Genomic DNA, 16,793 nt, shown 5'->3' on the forward strand with positions numbered 1-16,793 from the left:
CACGACCCTCGCCCAAAACCCCCTCTGGCAAACCCATTGGCCAGGTGGAGTCAGGACTCGGGCCTCTAGAGCCTGGCATCCTCTTCCAAAACTCTCTTGGGGCCACTCCTGGCGCCTATGGCGCCAGGCTCATACAACATGAAAAACATGCGCTTGGGAACTACTTAATGTGTTGTCAACCAACATGGAGGCATCCACATAGCTTGGTTCCGAGGAACCAAGCTATGCGGTCTAGTGTTTTGGGTGTGGTAGCCTAGGCACTACTTTACCTGGACTATTTTGTTGGGGCTATTTAAACCACACCCGAGCAAGACAACATGCTTCGCGTTACTTTGCAGCTTGCAATGTGACGCTCACCGCGTCCAGCTATTCCCTCGAACCTCGGAGAAGCAGAACCTGCAAGGAGACAAAAGGAACATCATTAGCAGCAGCATCTTACCTGCAGTCTTTATCTTTAAACACTCGCAGCTACTGAGAACAGCTTCCTCGAATCTGCACGCCTCCCGGACAGAACGACCTGAAAGAGGAAGATAGAGGCAACATTAAAGAAGGCAGTAGAGACATTTGCAAATTACGAACTGCTGAAAAGGCTTACCTGGCTGGTCGCCTCTCGGGTGGCACCACTCCGGACCTTCCACTCGTGCTGAAGAACACCGCGACCGACAAGGAAGGAAAACACAGGTTAGCAAAGGCAAGACTTTGCAGCGCTGCGCATAGCGCTTACTTACCGCATCATAGCGTTCTTAATGCGCCATAATTTACCAGCGGGGCTCAACCAAGCCAGTTCGCGGCGCTGAAGCTCCGCATACCTAAGGGAGAAAAAAAACATTTTAAACAAAGAAAGGCATGCAGGATAGCAACAAAACTAAAGAACAGCAATAAGACCTACTGGAACAATATCAAACGGGCCGGCGTCAGTGAAGTAACTGGACCGCACACGCCCATGAAAGACAACGCGCCCCTGCAAAGAAGGCAGGACGGAGAGCACGCCTAACTCTACCACAAGGTGAGGAGAGGGTGCCAGAGGGACTCAAATCATACGGGGGTGGAGGGAGGATACTTACCCCAGTCAGTCAGTCTTGAACACAGTCCTCCTGTATTTTCAGGTAGAACCTTCCCCACAGACCACATCAGGGCAAAGCTGAGACGCATACCAGCTAGTAACCTGGCTGGGTAGCGTCCCTGTGGATACCAGGTGAGCGTAACAGCTGGCTAAGAGCTAGGGTGGAGGAATCCTAAGGGTGGGATGCAAACCACCGGTTAGGGGGCCCGCAAAGGCCAGTACTGGGGGGCTGGGAGGGTGTTGGTGTCGACTGGGCAGGGCCCTGGTGACTTGTTGTAAGATTCATGAAGGTCCAGGCTGCCAGTCCCAGTGGCAGAGGGGTGAGTAGCAGGGAAAGAAAAGATGGAAAGAGGTAGAGAAGAGCAGAGTTTTGAGGAGTTTCCAGAACTTAAGGAGATCCTGTTCAAGTATGAGAAGGGCAAGGAGGCTATTCAGAAGGGAGGCATCAGGCGAAGAGAGAGACCTGCCCCTCACTCCCTGCTTGGAGACTGATTTGACAGAGTTGGAGTTAGAAGAGCAGAGGGCACTAGCAGAGAAGTGTTTTCCTCTTGCAACTAAGTAATCCCTACTGTAACAGTGCCACGATACCTAAGGGCCACTTTGTGTGCTTTATACATGTAATAAATAAATAAATAAATAAATAAATAAATAAATAAAATAATGGACATTTGGGGCTGTTCTAAGGTATGTATAATAGCATCTATGGTCACAGATGGTGTCTGGTTAGAGTTTGGGGGTGCGGCCAATAGATATAAAATGTTGCTCAATTATAGACTACAGTGGAAAAAGTAGCTTCTGTACTTTATTTCCATACAATACAACTTTAAAAGTTTATAAGCACAAGACAATGGGAGGACGTTTGGCTCCTTTGGGAGATGTATAATGACTGCATAGTGGGTTATGCCACTCATTAATAGCAAGCAATCAAGCAGGGATCTTTTAGTGATAGAAAAATGCCTTCAGTTATTCACCAGTACCAACAGTGTAAATAGAAACAGAAACAGGACTACTCGGAATGACAATGAGCCTTGCTTGTTGCGGTGAGGAACAATGCAAATGTCATTTTGTAGCAATGCAAATCATGGCATATGAGGATGTTTAGATGCTATATCACACTTCTCCAGGTTTCATAGTCATGGTGTTTGTGGTGATGCTTAAAGAGCGTTTGCCTCCTATGACCAAAAGCCAGTGGAGCTTTGCTCGACTCACCCCCCCCCTCTAATGACTATTTAAACTGGCTTTTCCATAATATATTGTGGTGCCCTTATAGCGATGTGTTCAAGCAATTAAAATACAATAAAAAAGAATCAAAACCCACAACACAAACACAATTGTAGCTTTCACTACTGAGTGCACACTTATGACACTTGGAGCAGAAGGTACTGTTGTGACTTGGCTGCCCTAGGGGTTCTGTTCACTGACTTGCAAGCTGCATCACCTCTCCATGAATCAATACACCCAGGGATGGCTTCAAATAATCCCTCCCCTAATCAAATTGGGAGGATTAAGCAGCGTGGAAGGTCGCAGGCTGTCGGACGGCCCAACATCTACATCCATGCCTCTGCTGACAGCCTGCAATGCCCTCTTCACCTCCCAGCAGCCACCTGAGAGGGAAGCCCTGACGGACTGCATCATTATGGTTTAATGGCAGTGTGCTGCCTTGTCTATCATTTCTACAGTGCCGTTGCTGCTCGAGTACTGCTGCCCTGGGCTGACTGGTCTTCTCTTCCAGCTTCTGGATAATCCCAGGGAGCCAGCAGGCGAAGCCGGCACCCCATTAAGGCCCACACCAAGGCCCTTGCCTGTCCGGCCATGGCCGTCCTCATCCGTGTCATCTGCGAGTCGAGGCTGGCGGTCTGACTAACATCTGAGCAGGCTGCGACCTGTAAGCTCCTGAACGTGGCTCGGGGCAGATACCAGTTGTACAGCAAAATATACGTTTGAGGATGCCCTGGTCGGACCTGCCCAACATTAGGCATTGGTGAAATGGAGGGGGGCTGCCCACCACCTGCATTGAGCCTGCCTTCCCGGCGGCTCACCAGGTATGCCACTGCCCCCACTGAAGGGACACCACCACCATAGGTGGTGGCACATGGACATTGGGCTGAAGTGTAGCTGTGCAGGACCTAGCGCACCACTGAAGAGCACAACATACCTGCTGGTGGTACGCAGTGTGAGATGGGTGGAGAACAGAGAAGTGGAAGACACTGGTGGTGCACAGTAACGGTCAGTGGGAAGAGTTGCAGGGCTGGTACAGCAGTGTCAGCAGACGCACAATAAAGGAAAGCCCGCCAGATGAAAGCATGCTGCTGTCTTCTGCTGTCCCGGCTCTGAACTGCTGCAGTGATAAGCCCCGCACCCATAAGTGCGTGGAAGAGGAGGGGGATAAAACCCCCAGTGACTCAGCCTTGAGGTGTAAGCATGCCGGGTGAAAGGGCGCTGCTATCTTCTGCTGTCCTGCTGTCCCGGCTCTGAACTGCTGCAGTGATGAGCCCCGCACCCATAAGTGCGTGGAAGAGGAGGGGGATAAAACCCCCAGTGACTCACCCTTGAGGCTCAAGCACGCTGGGTGAAAGGGCGCCCCTGTCTTCTGCTGTCCTACTGCCCTGGCACTGCGAACTGCTGCAACGATAAGCCCCACCCCCATATGTGTGAGGAAGAGGAAAAGGAAAACGAGGGGGTTAAAAAACCCAGTGTCTCACCCTTAAGGTGTAAGCCCGCCAGGCAAAAAGGCATAACTGTCTTCTGCTGTCTGGAGCACTCTGGGGCAAAGAGGCCCGACTGAAAAAAAAGCATTGTGGAGTCCCTAGACTGTGCTTTTCCTGAAGGGGGAACGAGGGATGAGTCACTCAGAAAGGCAAGTGTTGGAGAGTGGAAGTGGTTGGGTGAAAAAGCGAAAGAAACGTTGACTCATTTTACATTGCTATGTCCATTCTTATGGGCTTAGGCGCGGACCCATTACCAATCCTACTTGACACGGGGCTAGGAACCACGAGGGAATCAATGCAATTCCTCATTAAAACTTTAGAGTGGAATGTGGTTTTTTGAGTCTGCAAGGTATGTTCACTGCGCCTGGCTTTTAAGAAGCAGGTTGTCAGGCATTGACTTAAACCACTCTTAGGCCACACTGAGGCTGCATGCTGTGGTCTCTTCCCTAGTCCATTTTGTCCTCTATATTGCAGTTTTGAGGTTGCAAGCCCTGCTCTCATCTAATGGTTGAAACCCAATTTCACGGATGTTAATTTTAACTTTTTGTTTTCTTGTCTTTCTTTTTTCGTCTTCTCTTTTAAGTACATGGTGTTATGGGCCTCTTTCCCTTAAATGAAGCACAGAGGCAAATGCACGTCTTTACATCTCTTTTACTTAACGTGAACTCCCGCCCGCAACTTTCCCACTTTCCCTCCCTCCTGCCCCGCCCCCCTCCCTCTTTCCATCTCCCTTTTACTTAAAGTGCCCGTGTCCTTTTTCCTGCGCAACACCCCCCCTTACTTATCGTCGAAGTTCATGTTCACATTTCTTCGATGAGCCGAGTGGGCCGTCTGGCCACCCTGTGGGGTCGTTTGGCTCGCTCTTCCCTTTCGTCCTCCTGTCCTGCCGGCAACAGCGCCTCGGGCGGGTCTGGAGGGGTCTCTGGGTCCATGGGGTCCTCTTCCTCTAGAGGCATGTCTTCAGTCCCGTCTTCTTGAAACATTCGTCTGAAGTATGACGCATTTTGGGTTATTTCACCTAGATCTCCTAGGGCAGTGATCATGGGTCCTTTCACTTCCGTCACTATCATGGGCTCGGGCCGGTGTCTCGAGTCTGTTTTCCGGCATTGGGCTTGCCTGACTAGCACGGTTTCTCCTATGGGGATCAGGGGTTCCTTGGCCTTCTGCTTCCGGTCAGTTCATTCTTTGGCTTTTTGTCTTTTCTCCACTTCTCGTTGTCGTAGCTTGTTGTCCTCCTCCGGCGTATAGTCCTTGAGTTGGGGAAGCCTGGACCGTGGTTTGTATTTAATCATAGGTTCGGCTGGGGTGTATCCGGTTGCCTCATGTGGGGTATGTCGGTAGCTTCGTAGCATTTGTGAGATGGCTTGTGGCATTGAGGCTTGGTCTGTTGCTGCTGTTTGGCGTGTGCGCTTAATGTTCGCCATGAATCGCTCTACCATCCCATTGGCCTGGGGCCATAGTGGTGTGATCTTCTGGTGATGGAATCCGAGGTGTGCCGCAAATTTCTTAAACTCTTGTCCTTGGAATGGGGATCCATTGTCCGTTTTCACTACGTTGGGGATGCCCCACTCGCTGAATAGTTTGTCTATTGTGCCTACCACGTGGTGGAAGGCCATGGGCTGTATGTGCTTTACCAGTGGGCATCGTGAGTACTCGTCTATGGCCACCAGCAGGTGACCTCCCTCTTCGAGTGGGCCGTAGAAGTCGAGTCCCACTCGCTGCCAAGGTCCATCAGGGAGTGGAACGATGCGCAGGGGGCAGGGTGGTGAGCCGGATGCATTTACTTGGCATGGGTTGCAATGCCTTAGTATGTCGTCCACAATGGTGTCCATGTGGGGGAACCACACCTGGTTTCTCAATATCTTCTTTGTGTTCGCCACACCTCGATGGCCTTCGTGTGCGATAATGACTAGTGGCTTCCTTAGGCTTTTGGGTGCTACCAGGCGGTTCCCTCTGAGCAGTGTGCCTTGGCTTGTTGTGGCCAGTTCATTGTGTATTTTTTCCATTCTGGCCAGGTCTCTTCTGTCGACTCCCCCCCCCTCTCCCGGCTCAAAGTGTTTGTTGGCCTCCTGTCGCCACTTGTTGGTGAGATGGATAGCTGCCTTGATGGTGGGGTCAGCCCTGCTCTTTTCCGCGAACAGTTGGGCAGTGATGGCTGGAGGAAGAGCGTTGTGTGATAGGTATGCAATGTATCCATCGGCTTCTCCTTGCATTGCGGTGTCGGGTGCCTCTTCCGGGTGCCGTGATAGATAGTCCGCTGGGTTTGTGTCGCCCCCAGGTTTGTGAATGATGGTATAGTCATATTCCTGGAGGCGGATGCCCCATCGTTCGATGCGCGGAGGCATCTTGATTCTCAGGTTGCCAAAGAGGGCCAGCAGGGCTTGGTGGTCTGTAACGAGGGTGAACATTTGTCCGATGACGAAATGATGGAACTTTTCGTACGCCCATACTGCTGCTAGGCTCTCCCGCTCTGCCTGTGACTATGCTTGTTCGGTGGGGTTGAGCGTGCGGCTGGCGTATGCCACAATGTGGGTTTTGGAGTTCTCTTGTGGGTCCGTTTGAGCTAGGATTGCACCAAGCCCCACTGGGCTGGCGTCCGAGATGATTTCGGTTTGCCATTTTGGATTGAAATATGCTAGTTGGCGATTGGCAGCTAGCTCTCGTTTTATTGTGGTGAAGGCCTGCTGGCATTGGTCCGTCCACTGGAAGGGCTGGTCTTTTTTCAGTAGCTGCCGCAGTGGGCACGTAAGTGAGGCGTATTGTGGGAGGTAGTGGGCGCAGTATCCCGCCATGCCCAGGAACGAGCGGAGCTCAGAGACGTCCTGTGGGTTGGGCATGTTTGTTATGGCACGGATCTTGTCTGGGTCTGCCTTGATGCCTTGGTCCGAGAAAATGTGGCCGAAGAGTGCGTGTGTTGATTTTGCATTTCTGGCTGTTGAGTGTCAGTCCGGCGTCCTGTAGAATGCGGCACACTTGGTGTAGGGCTGTGTCATGTTGATCCTGGGTGACACCGAAGATGAGGATGTCATCACTGTAATTGAACGCTTTGGTGACAGAGCAGATTAGTCTGTGGATCGTTTCCTGAAATATCTCGGCGGTGGACGAGATCCCGAAGTTGAGTCATTTGTAACGGAACAGGCCCTCGTGGGTGGTAAATGTTGTGATGGGTCTTGACGCGGGGTCAATGACGAGTTGGTGGTACCCCTGGTTGAGATACAGTTTTTAGAATTTTGTGGCTTGGTTGAGTCTGATTAACATGTCCTCGATGTTCAGGCCAGGGTGTCTCTCCCGTTGGATGGCGGTATTGGGGATCCTCATGTCCACGCAGAGACGGAGGCGTCCATCTGCTTTGGGGACGACTACGAGTGGGGATACCCAGGGCGTGGGTCCTGTTGCCCTTTCTATGATGTCATTGTCCAGTAGCGTTTGCAACTCATGGGATACTTTCGCTTGTAGGTGGAACCCTACCCGCCTGGGGTGCTGTGGTACTGGCTGTATCTTCGGGTCAATGTGTAGCTTGATGACATTGTTCTTTAGCATGCTTACTCCTTCGAATAGGGCCGGGTAGGCAGATTTCAGGTTTTCCATGTTTGGGGCGCTGTGGCGGATGGCCTGTATGAGGTGGGAGTTGGGCGGTACGCCCTTGATCGCTTCAGATTCGTCGTAGTGGATGCCGATGAGGCATAGAGCCATGGCAGTTTTGTGGCTCAGAAGGCATCTGGCTGTTGCCGGACTGTGAATGACGTGTATCGTGGTCAGTGCTCTCTTGCCCCTGTGTATGAGGTCACATGTGAATTGTCCCTTTGAGGTCAGTGGCTGTGTTGCTCCCCATTGGAATATTTGGCCGTAAGACGGTTGCAGGGGGAACTTGTTTGCTAGATGCTCGTATGTCAGGTGACTCATGACATTAACGGTTGCGCCTGTCTCCACCAGGAATGGTGTGTCTATTCCTCCCAGGTGTACTATCACTCTGGGTGCCGTGCTGTCATCGGAGGCCTCTGAGATAAGTCAAACATATTCCCTGCTGTATCGGTCGTATTCTGCATAGTGTGCGTGTTCTGTTGGATGTTCCTTAACTGGTGGGTTTTCGTATGGGTCTCTGGTGGCATCTTCTCTTTGGCGTTCTTCTTCAGGGCATGCTTGCATGTGATATATTTGTTCTTGGTTGGCGTATGTTTCGTCAGTTTGGTCTACCTGCAGGTTTTCGACTGCTCTGATGAATCCAGGATTGTTCGGTGTTCTGGGGTTGCCGGTGGGCTTGGCATATTCTCGTTCAGAGTATGGTCTTGGGTTAAATGGTCTCGGTGGCTCGGGCCGCGGCTCGAACCTCCTTGTGGTTATTTATTGGTTGGGTGGTCGATACTCTGGTAGTGGGGGTGTCTTCTCCCGGCACATACTCTGAAAGTGCTTCTCTTGTCCGCACCCCATGCACTTCTGTCCAATTGCGGGGCAGTGACCTTTGTGGGGGAATTTAACTCGCACCGGTAGCATTGTCTTTCGGGTGGCAGGCGTCTTGCGTTGTTCCACTGGTCTGCTCTGTATGTGTTGTTGTATTGGCGGCCCGTTTGATTGGCGGTGACGGCTGCGACAGAGTCTATCTTTTTCGGGTTCTCTATGTGGGTGGCTTGAACGTCCACACTTTTGTATACTCTGGCCAGTTCAGCTATTTCTTTTAAAGGAAGTGTTTTTTTTCTGTAGATGTTTGCGGAATATTGATGACAGGCATCTTTGCATAACTCTCAGATGGATGGCCTCGTCGTCATTAAAGTTAGCGAAGTCACAATACGCTATTTTCCTTTGCAGGCCCAATATAAATTGGCTGATTGTTTCTTGGGGTAGCTGGGTGCACTGATTATAGTTGTAGTGCTCATAGTCTCTGTTCGGGACCACTACCAGGCAACCGTTGATGGCTTCAATGAGTTTCTGGTATGTATTCCTTTCTGCTGTTGAGATGGTCTTGATGACACTTTTTATGTCTTTTCCCACTAAGTTTGTGAAAATGTCTAGTTTTTTCGGGGCGTCTTGGTTTCCTACCGCCCTCATAAATTCCTCGAACTCGTCTATCCATTCTTGCCACCTTTGCCCTTGGTTTTCTTGTGGTTCTAGCGAGAATGGGTTTGGGCGGCATAGGAAGGAGACTGGATTGGTGGGAGTCACACCAGGCGTGGCAGGTGCCGTGGCGTCTACTGCTGCGCTCCCTCCACTCCCCGATTGTGACATGATCACTGATATCGGGTGTCACGTTGCTTGTGGGTTGTTCCTGTGATTCTTCGCTTGCGTGTGGTGTGTGGCCCTGTGTGCGCGTTGGATTCCTCGCTTTCAAGTGTCCTGGCACTGGTTCGTGCCTATTACTCCTCGCTTTCAAGTGGTTTATGGCTGGCACCGGCGTGTGCCTGTGACTCCTCATTTTCAGTGGCTTGTGGATGGCACTGGCATGTGCCTCTGACTCTTCGCTTTCAAGTGGCTTGTGGCTAGCACTGGCATGTGTTTCACGTTCCTCGCTTTCAAGTGGGCCGTTAAATGCTGTCGCACCTTTCTCTGGCTCCCTGGCTTATGGCTAGCACTAGCATGTGCTTTAAGTTCCTCGCTTTCAAGTGGCTCATTAAGCGCAGTCGTGCCTTTCACTCTCTTCCCTGGGGTGTATGGGTTGCGTTCGGTACCTGCATGTGCGCTTGGCACCTCTCGATCTCCTGGGCGTTGCTCGGTGACCCGCTGGGCTCCTTGCCTTCGGTGGGTGCGCGTCTTCTTTCCTTTCCTCTGCGGGCTGCAGGGGCTCCTCCCTGGATCTGGCGTTGGTGTGTGTCCTGCGTCCTCTCCTCCGCGTCTCGCTGGGGCTCCTCTTCAGCTCTGGCATAGGCGCGTGTCCTGCGTCCTCTCCTCCGTGTTTCGCTGGGGCTCCTCCTCAGCTCCGGCGTGTGTCCTCTGACTTCTCTTCCACAGCGCGTTCTCTCCTCGTGGGCTGCTGTCGGCACCGGGTCCCTCCGCGACTCCGGCTGACCTCTTCATGCGCATGGTCTGGCTGTCTTCGTCGCCAGTTGTTATGGGCCTCTTTCCCTTAAATCAAGCACAGAGGCAAATGCACGTCTTTACATCTCCTTTACTTAGCATGAACTCCCGCCCGCAACTTTCCCGCTTTCCCTCCCTCCTGCCCCGCCCCCTCCCTCTTTCCCTCTCCCTTTTACTTAAAGGGCCCGTGTCCTTTTTCCTGCGCAACACATGGTTTTTTACTTCATGTGGATTTACTGTTTGTGGGTTGTTATATATATTAACTGTGACTGCGATTGTGTTGTTATGTGCTAAATGATCAATCTGAATAAAGTTTTTTTGAACAATAAAGGAAGATAAGGGACGCCGGCTGCCAGTGTGTGGAACATACTAGGTGATCATTGGCCTGAAGGGAGCGCAGAACTAAGACCCATACGAGACAAGTGGAAGGTGGGGAGAAGGAACACACACTGAGTAGATACCAGAGGAAGTAACCCACAACAACCAAGTAAGCCTGGCACGAATATCGCTTTTCAATGGCAGAGAAAGGATGGAAAGGGAAAGGCCGACAAATCATCATGGAGGCCTACGCACAGAAAGAGGATGGCAATCTGAAACAGCAGAGAGAGCAAGCTAGGACATCCTCAGCACAGCAGGTGACCCCACAAGAAGAAGGTCATATTCTGGCGGCTATAGCAGCATTGAAAACAGCACTAGAATATACAATTGACGCAGTCATAGTAGATGTGGGCCTGCTCCGACTGGATGTAAGGGCACTGGTGCATTGCCTGGGAACAGCAGAGCAACAAGTACAGGATAACTGTCACACCCCCATCCACATCCACAAGCCCTCCTATTGCATCCCGTAATTCCATCAATATACGGCAGAATCATAGTACACAACAAGACACCACACGCACCATTGCACATTCTCGCCTTCAGGTTTGCCGACAAGGGGCTGGCCGAACTCTGCGACACTGGTTTATGCCTCGCTCTCCATTCCTGCATTGGCAGTTGCCGTGGAGACGCGCCATGAGCATACCGCGTCTCCGCTGCCGACGCTTGGACGTTCTTCCTCCACGCGTCCAATCGCGTGTGCGCCAATCACGTGTGTGAGTCACGTGATCACTGGAGCGAGCGTTCAAAAGTGACGCGCGAACTCCCATCCACGCTTCACAGCTGATCTTGGTTGGACTACGGACGCTGCTATCCTTGATCTTGGATTTTGCCTTTGGATTCCGAACAGCTTCCTCTTTTGTACCTCGCCTGGACCTGCTTCTTCCTGGTTTTGACCTCGGCTACTCCCACGGACTGCTTCTTGGATTTCCCTTGTTTGGTACCTTGTCTTGAACCGCTCCCCCTGGACACGACCTTGGCTTTTCTCCTGGACTGCAATTGGATTATCCTTTGGTTTGAATTCAGCTCTCTGCATCACGTGCCATCTAGTTTGGCTCACAGTACCAGGTTCCGTATCAGGTGGTGATTCCATCCTTCAAGTGCTTTGCCAGGCTGCAACCTTGTCGTCAACCCTGCCGGCCCCTCAGACAGACACCCTACATCACATTCCAGACAACCACTCAGGGTAAGCTCCTTATAGGTAAACATTTAGGATTGTGCACAGGGTGTAATAGTTATCTAACCCGCGTGTTTGCCTTACAGTGGTCAGGGGAAAACATCTTCCGGCATTCCTGGTTCCGGCTGACGACATTCACCACCTGTGGCCTCAAGGGCTGCTCGGGCAGTATATTGACTGTTTGCTCGAGTGGAACTTGGGGACAGAGGTATCATCGCCTACACGACCATCAAGTCCTGACAATAACACAGCGAACATAGCCAGCGCTCAGACCCAAGTGGCGGATCTGATAGACAAGGTGAAGTTTCTGGAACACTGCGTGTAAGATGCAGAAGGAAGAGCACACAGGAATAATATTAGAATACTTGGACTCCCCAAGGGGGAAGAAGGAAAAGACCCTATGGAATATGTCGAGAATATACTACTGCAGAAGGTAGGCCCAGGGAAGTTGACGCAGGGATTCACGATCGAAAGGGCACACAGATCGCTGACGAAGAGGCAGCCGCTGGGCGCTCCCCCAAGCCCAATTATAGCCAGAATCCTGAACTATAATGAACATAGGGCCCTTTGAGTAACGAACATGCAATGGATGGTTTGCAAAATAACTCCAACACCAAATAAAAACCAACTCAGGAAGATGGCAAATGTTGCTGTTTTATTAACAATGATCTAAAACAGGGAGTTACAATGGACAGACTTTTGCTCGAGCTCTCGATTCAGTTCACATAAAATCAGTCATTTATACAAAGAATACATCAGACGTAACGTCATACTATGTGGCAAATAAGGAAAATTTATGAGGGGTTGTGATTGGTTCAAGGGGATGTTAGGCAGAATCCTGTGCAGTGCCCTTAGGGACCACTACAGACAATTAAGACCACAGGTGGCAATACAAGTTTTACCTTTGGTACAAGCCTGTACTACTAAGTTATAGTGGTAGCAGTAGTAGAGCAGCCAGGCTTATCTCAAGAGTATATGAGCAGTAGCAGAGATTACTCAAAGGGACCACAATTACTGCGGCTCAAGCAAACACTGACTCAAGGTTTCAGTTAAAAAATATAAGTACATTTATTTATAAAAACGTATCCGTGAAATGAAAAGCTACTGCGGCAAAATCACTTAGCACCTGAGATACCCAGAGGGAGTTGGAGGCAAAAATCACAGGCAATATTTAGGTTACGCAGAGAGCATCGAGAAACACTCGGAAACAGGAGTTCAAAAGTCAAAGGGCCGGAGCCAGGGTTAAATGACACCGGAGACCTGTTGCCGAAGATCACACCGTTAGACAGTTCACGATTCAGCGTAGCCCAAGAGCACTTTAATATTGTCAATGTTCGGAAGCAAAAGTTATAAGAAGGAGGGAAGACAAGGGCGAGCCTTGAGGATGAAGAAAAGGGATTCACCCAGTTTCCTCGAGCAGAACACAGTACCTTATTCCAATGGTGCAGCTGGTGTGCTGGCAGTTGTTCTTGTTGGTTTCCCACAGACCCACGATTCCTGGAGCTTCGTTGTGAAGGACGACATCTGAAGGTGGTCTGCACCACACAGGGATGAAGCCTGCAGCAGCGTCAACTAATAAAAGGTGCGCTCCTTAAAAACAGGAGAGGCTCGGCAGGTGGCTATCCGGACCACAGCAGTGTGCAGCGATTTCGACCACAACGGAGACCTCTGTCTGAAGAAGATGAGCTGGTTATCCCCACCAGACAATTTGGTCAAGTGGATTTATGCTTAAGGCTGTTAAAATAGCCAAAAGTATTACCACGTCTATCTAATATAATTGCGGTAGAACAGTTAGGGTAGATACCACTGCCACCAGCCAAGTCTAAATTTTAAAGGAGCGAAACAATGCTCAGGGAGGTACAGACATAAAAGGGGTACAGATTAGCCGTTTCTAGTACTGCATGTAAGATGGGGTGTACTGAGTCTGTGGTAAAAGTGACTATGTAAAGTAAATTGCAGCTTTACCTTTCTCTGGGAGACAGTAGTCAGCCCCAGCGAAATGGAGTCAGAGGGCAGTCTTAAAGTCAACACTGGGTTACTACACTGAAGGTGCTGTGTAACCCATACAAGAACAGGGGCACCTGGAGTGGTGTGCTCCAGTGCCCAAGATCACACAATGAGTAAAAACACATAGGCCAAAACACATGTAAGAGTGAAAAAAGGATGTAAACTCTTACCAGGTGTGTCAGAAATCCAGCAAAGCTGCTGGGGGACTCACTAGCTGAGGGAAATTAGCCTTAGAAGGAGAATTCTCCCTAACACTCGCTCCCCCCAGACTAAGGGACAGGAGGATTTAATCCACTCCTGGATGGATCTCATACCTCTAGTCAGTTCCAAACATCCTAGAGAGAACATCAGCATTTTGGTGTTGACTTCCTGCTCTGCGCTCAATGGAAAAATCAAATCCTTGCAGGCAGATTGACCATTGAGTAATTTTGGGTTTTCCCCTTTCATTTGCATCAGCCATCTCAAGGGTTGGTAGTCAGTCTGAAGGATGAAGGTAGATCCATACAAGTATGGTCTAAACCTTCAGTGACCACACAATAGCAAAGCATTATCTTTCTATTGTTTCCCACCATGTTTCTGCATCCTTTAACTTCCTGATGATGAAACAAATGGGGTGTTCCCTACCTTTCTCATCCAGTTGACCAAGGAATGCACCTATACCTACATTAGAAGCATCAGTTTGTACAATGAAGGGTTGGTGGTAGTCAGGAGCTCTTAGGACTTTAGCTTGACAAAGGGCTTTCTTTAGACCTTCAAAAGCTTGATTGCACTCCTCATTCCACCGGACCTTTTTAGGAAATTAGGGAGAGGAGGTGACATTCAAGGGAGAAGCTATGGTCCCATAGTTCTCTATGAAGTTCCTATAGTACTCAGTAAGACATAGGAAGGCTCTTACTTGGGTTTGAGTAGTAGGGGTGGCCCAGTTTTGTACAGCCTGTACTTTGCTAGGCAATGGACTTATTTCACCTCCACCTACCTCATGTCCAAGGTAGACCACTGAACTCTGACCAATTTGACATTTGCTTGCCTTTATGGTCAGATAGGCCTGTTCCAGAGCCTGCAATACATAACCTAGGTGTTCAATATGTTCTTTCCATGTAGGGCTGAACACTGCAATGTCATCCAAGTATGCCATGCAGATGTCCTCCATCCCATTTTGAACTTGATTAACCATCCTCTGAAATGTAGCAGGTGCATTCTTTAGTCCAAAGGGCATCACCTTGGATTGGTAGAGGCCAGCTGGAGGGGAGAATGCAGTTTTCTTCTTGGCATGGTCTGTCAGGGCTATTTGCCAATAGCCTGACATTAGGTCAAATGTGCTGAGATACTTGGCTGCACCAAGTTTGTCCACCAGCTCATCTGTCCTATGGGCATCAGTCGTGGTGACTGCATTTAAAGCACTATAGTCCACACGGAATATCAACTCCTTGGATCCTGCCTTTGGTACATGCACAACTGGCTAGACCATGGGCTAGTAGAGGGCTCTATAACCCTGAGTTCAAGCATCTTGTTGACCTCAATCCTTGTGTGGGATCTGATATTGTCTGACATTCTGTACCCCCTGCTTTTGACAGGTAAACAATCACCAGTGTGTATGTCATGCTGGCCCCAAGGGGTCAAGCCTGGTGAAAGTGAGAACAGGGAGGCAAACTGATTCAACAGTAACTTGCACTCATCCTGCTGGTCAGAGATGAGACTGGAAGAGAGATTAACTCCTTCCACTTGCTCATCTAAAGGTAAGCCTCTGAGGAGGTCAGGCAGAGGTTCACTCTCCTCCTCCTCCTGAGTTGAAGCTAGAAGCAGAGCTCCTATGTCAGGTCTAGAGACATAAGCCTTTAAACGGTTGGTGTGAAAGACTCTGGGAGCCTCCTTAGGGTTGCCTAAGTCCACCAGATAGTTCACTTCTCCAAGTTTACCCACAACCTTGAAGGGTCCTATCCATTTGTCCTGCAAGGCCCTCTGCCTTGTGGGGACCATAACAAGAACAAGATGGTCTTGAGTAAACTCAACCATGTTAGCCTTCTGGTCATGCCAAAGCTTGACCAGAGCTTTACCAGCCCTCAAGTTATCCCTGTTTCTGCCATCATGTGTGACATTCTCTTCCGGAGATCTATCGCATAGTCAGTCACTCTGGCTTGGGTGAAGGAGCACTCTCCAACCACTCCTTAATCAGGGCCAATAGACCTCTGACTGGATGGACATAGAGAAGTTTGTAGGGACTAAATCCTAGTCTCTCCTGAGGGACTTCTCTATAAGCAAAGAGAAGGCATGGCAGTAGAAGGTCCCACTTTCTTCTAAGGGGGTCTTCTAAAGCACCTATCATGCTCTTCATAGTTTTGTTAAACCTCTCTACCAGTCCATTGGTTTGAGGGTGGTAGGCAGTTCAGAACTTGTAGGTAACTCCACAGGTTTTCCACATGGGTTGCATGTAGTGGGACATAAAATTTGATGCCCTGTCAGATATCACCTCCTTAGGAAAACCTACTCCGCTCAAAATATCAAGTAGGGCCTTAGCCACAGCTGGAGCCGTAACAGTCTTCATAGGTATGGCTTCAGGAAATCTAGTAGTATGGTCCACTACAACCAGGATAAATCTGTTGCCTGAAGAAGTGGGAGGGTCAAGAGGACCAACAATGTCAATCCCCACCCTCTCAAAAGGAACTCACAACACTGGGAGGGGCACTAAGGGTGCCACATTCTTGGACCCACTCTTGCCAGAGGTTTGGCAAGTGTGGCAGCTTCTGCAGAATTTGTCTACTTCTGTACCCATCTTAGACCAGAAATTCAGCGATAGCTGTTAGGGAGAATTCTCTCTTTAGGCTGAATTTCCTAACCTAGTGAGTCCCCCAGCAGCTTTGCTGGATTTCTGGAGTTTGTTTTTTTTCCTCCTGCCAAGAGTGAGACTCTTTTCCTCCCACTCTTGGACATGATTAATTGTATTCATTTGACTGGTAATGTGTTTTATGGGCTATGGGGTCCTTTACTCCATAGGGTCTCATGAGTTTTTCCTATGTGTGTTACACAGCACCCTCCGTGAAGTAACACAGGGGTGTCATAATGACACCCCACTATAGACTCCATACCCTGGGACTGACTACTGTCTCCCAGGGCATGTAAAGTCACCATTGGCTTTACTAGTCCCAAATTATTAACAGAAACCAGTACAAACCATCATATTGTGGACGTACTGGTCGAGGGCAATTCGATTGCCCAGGGGTCTGTTAGTCGAGGGGGCACGTCTTCGTCCCCCCTGATCGAGTTTTGGCTGGTGGCAGCGGAAACTACTTTTAATATTCGACCGCAAATATTTTCCTATGGGATTTCCCCATTGTTCGAGGCTGCCAAAGTTAATTATTTCATTCTCATAGCCTCGAACATACCGCCGGTTTATTTAATTAATATTAGTTCTCCGGTTGGTATTTTTTGCCTAGACTCGATTCTAAAATGGCGTTTGTGT

This window comes from Ambystoma mexicanum, chromosome 4p (assembly GCF_040938575.1).
Source record: "Ambystoma mexicanum isolate Mex_15411 chromosome 4p, UKY_AmexF1_1, whole genome shotgun sequence".
NCBI classification, from domain to species: Eukaryota; Metazoa; Chordata; class Amphibia; order Caudata; family Ambystomatidae; genus Ambystoma; species Ambystoma mexicanum.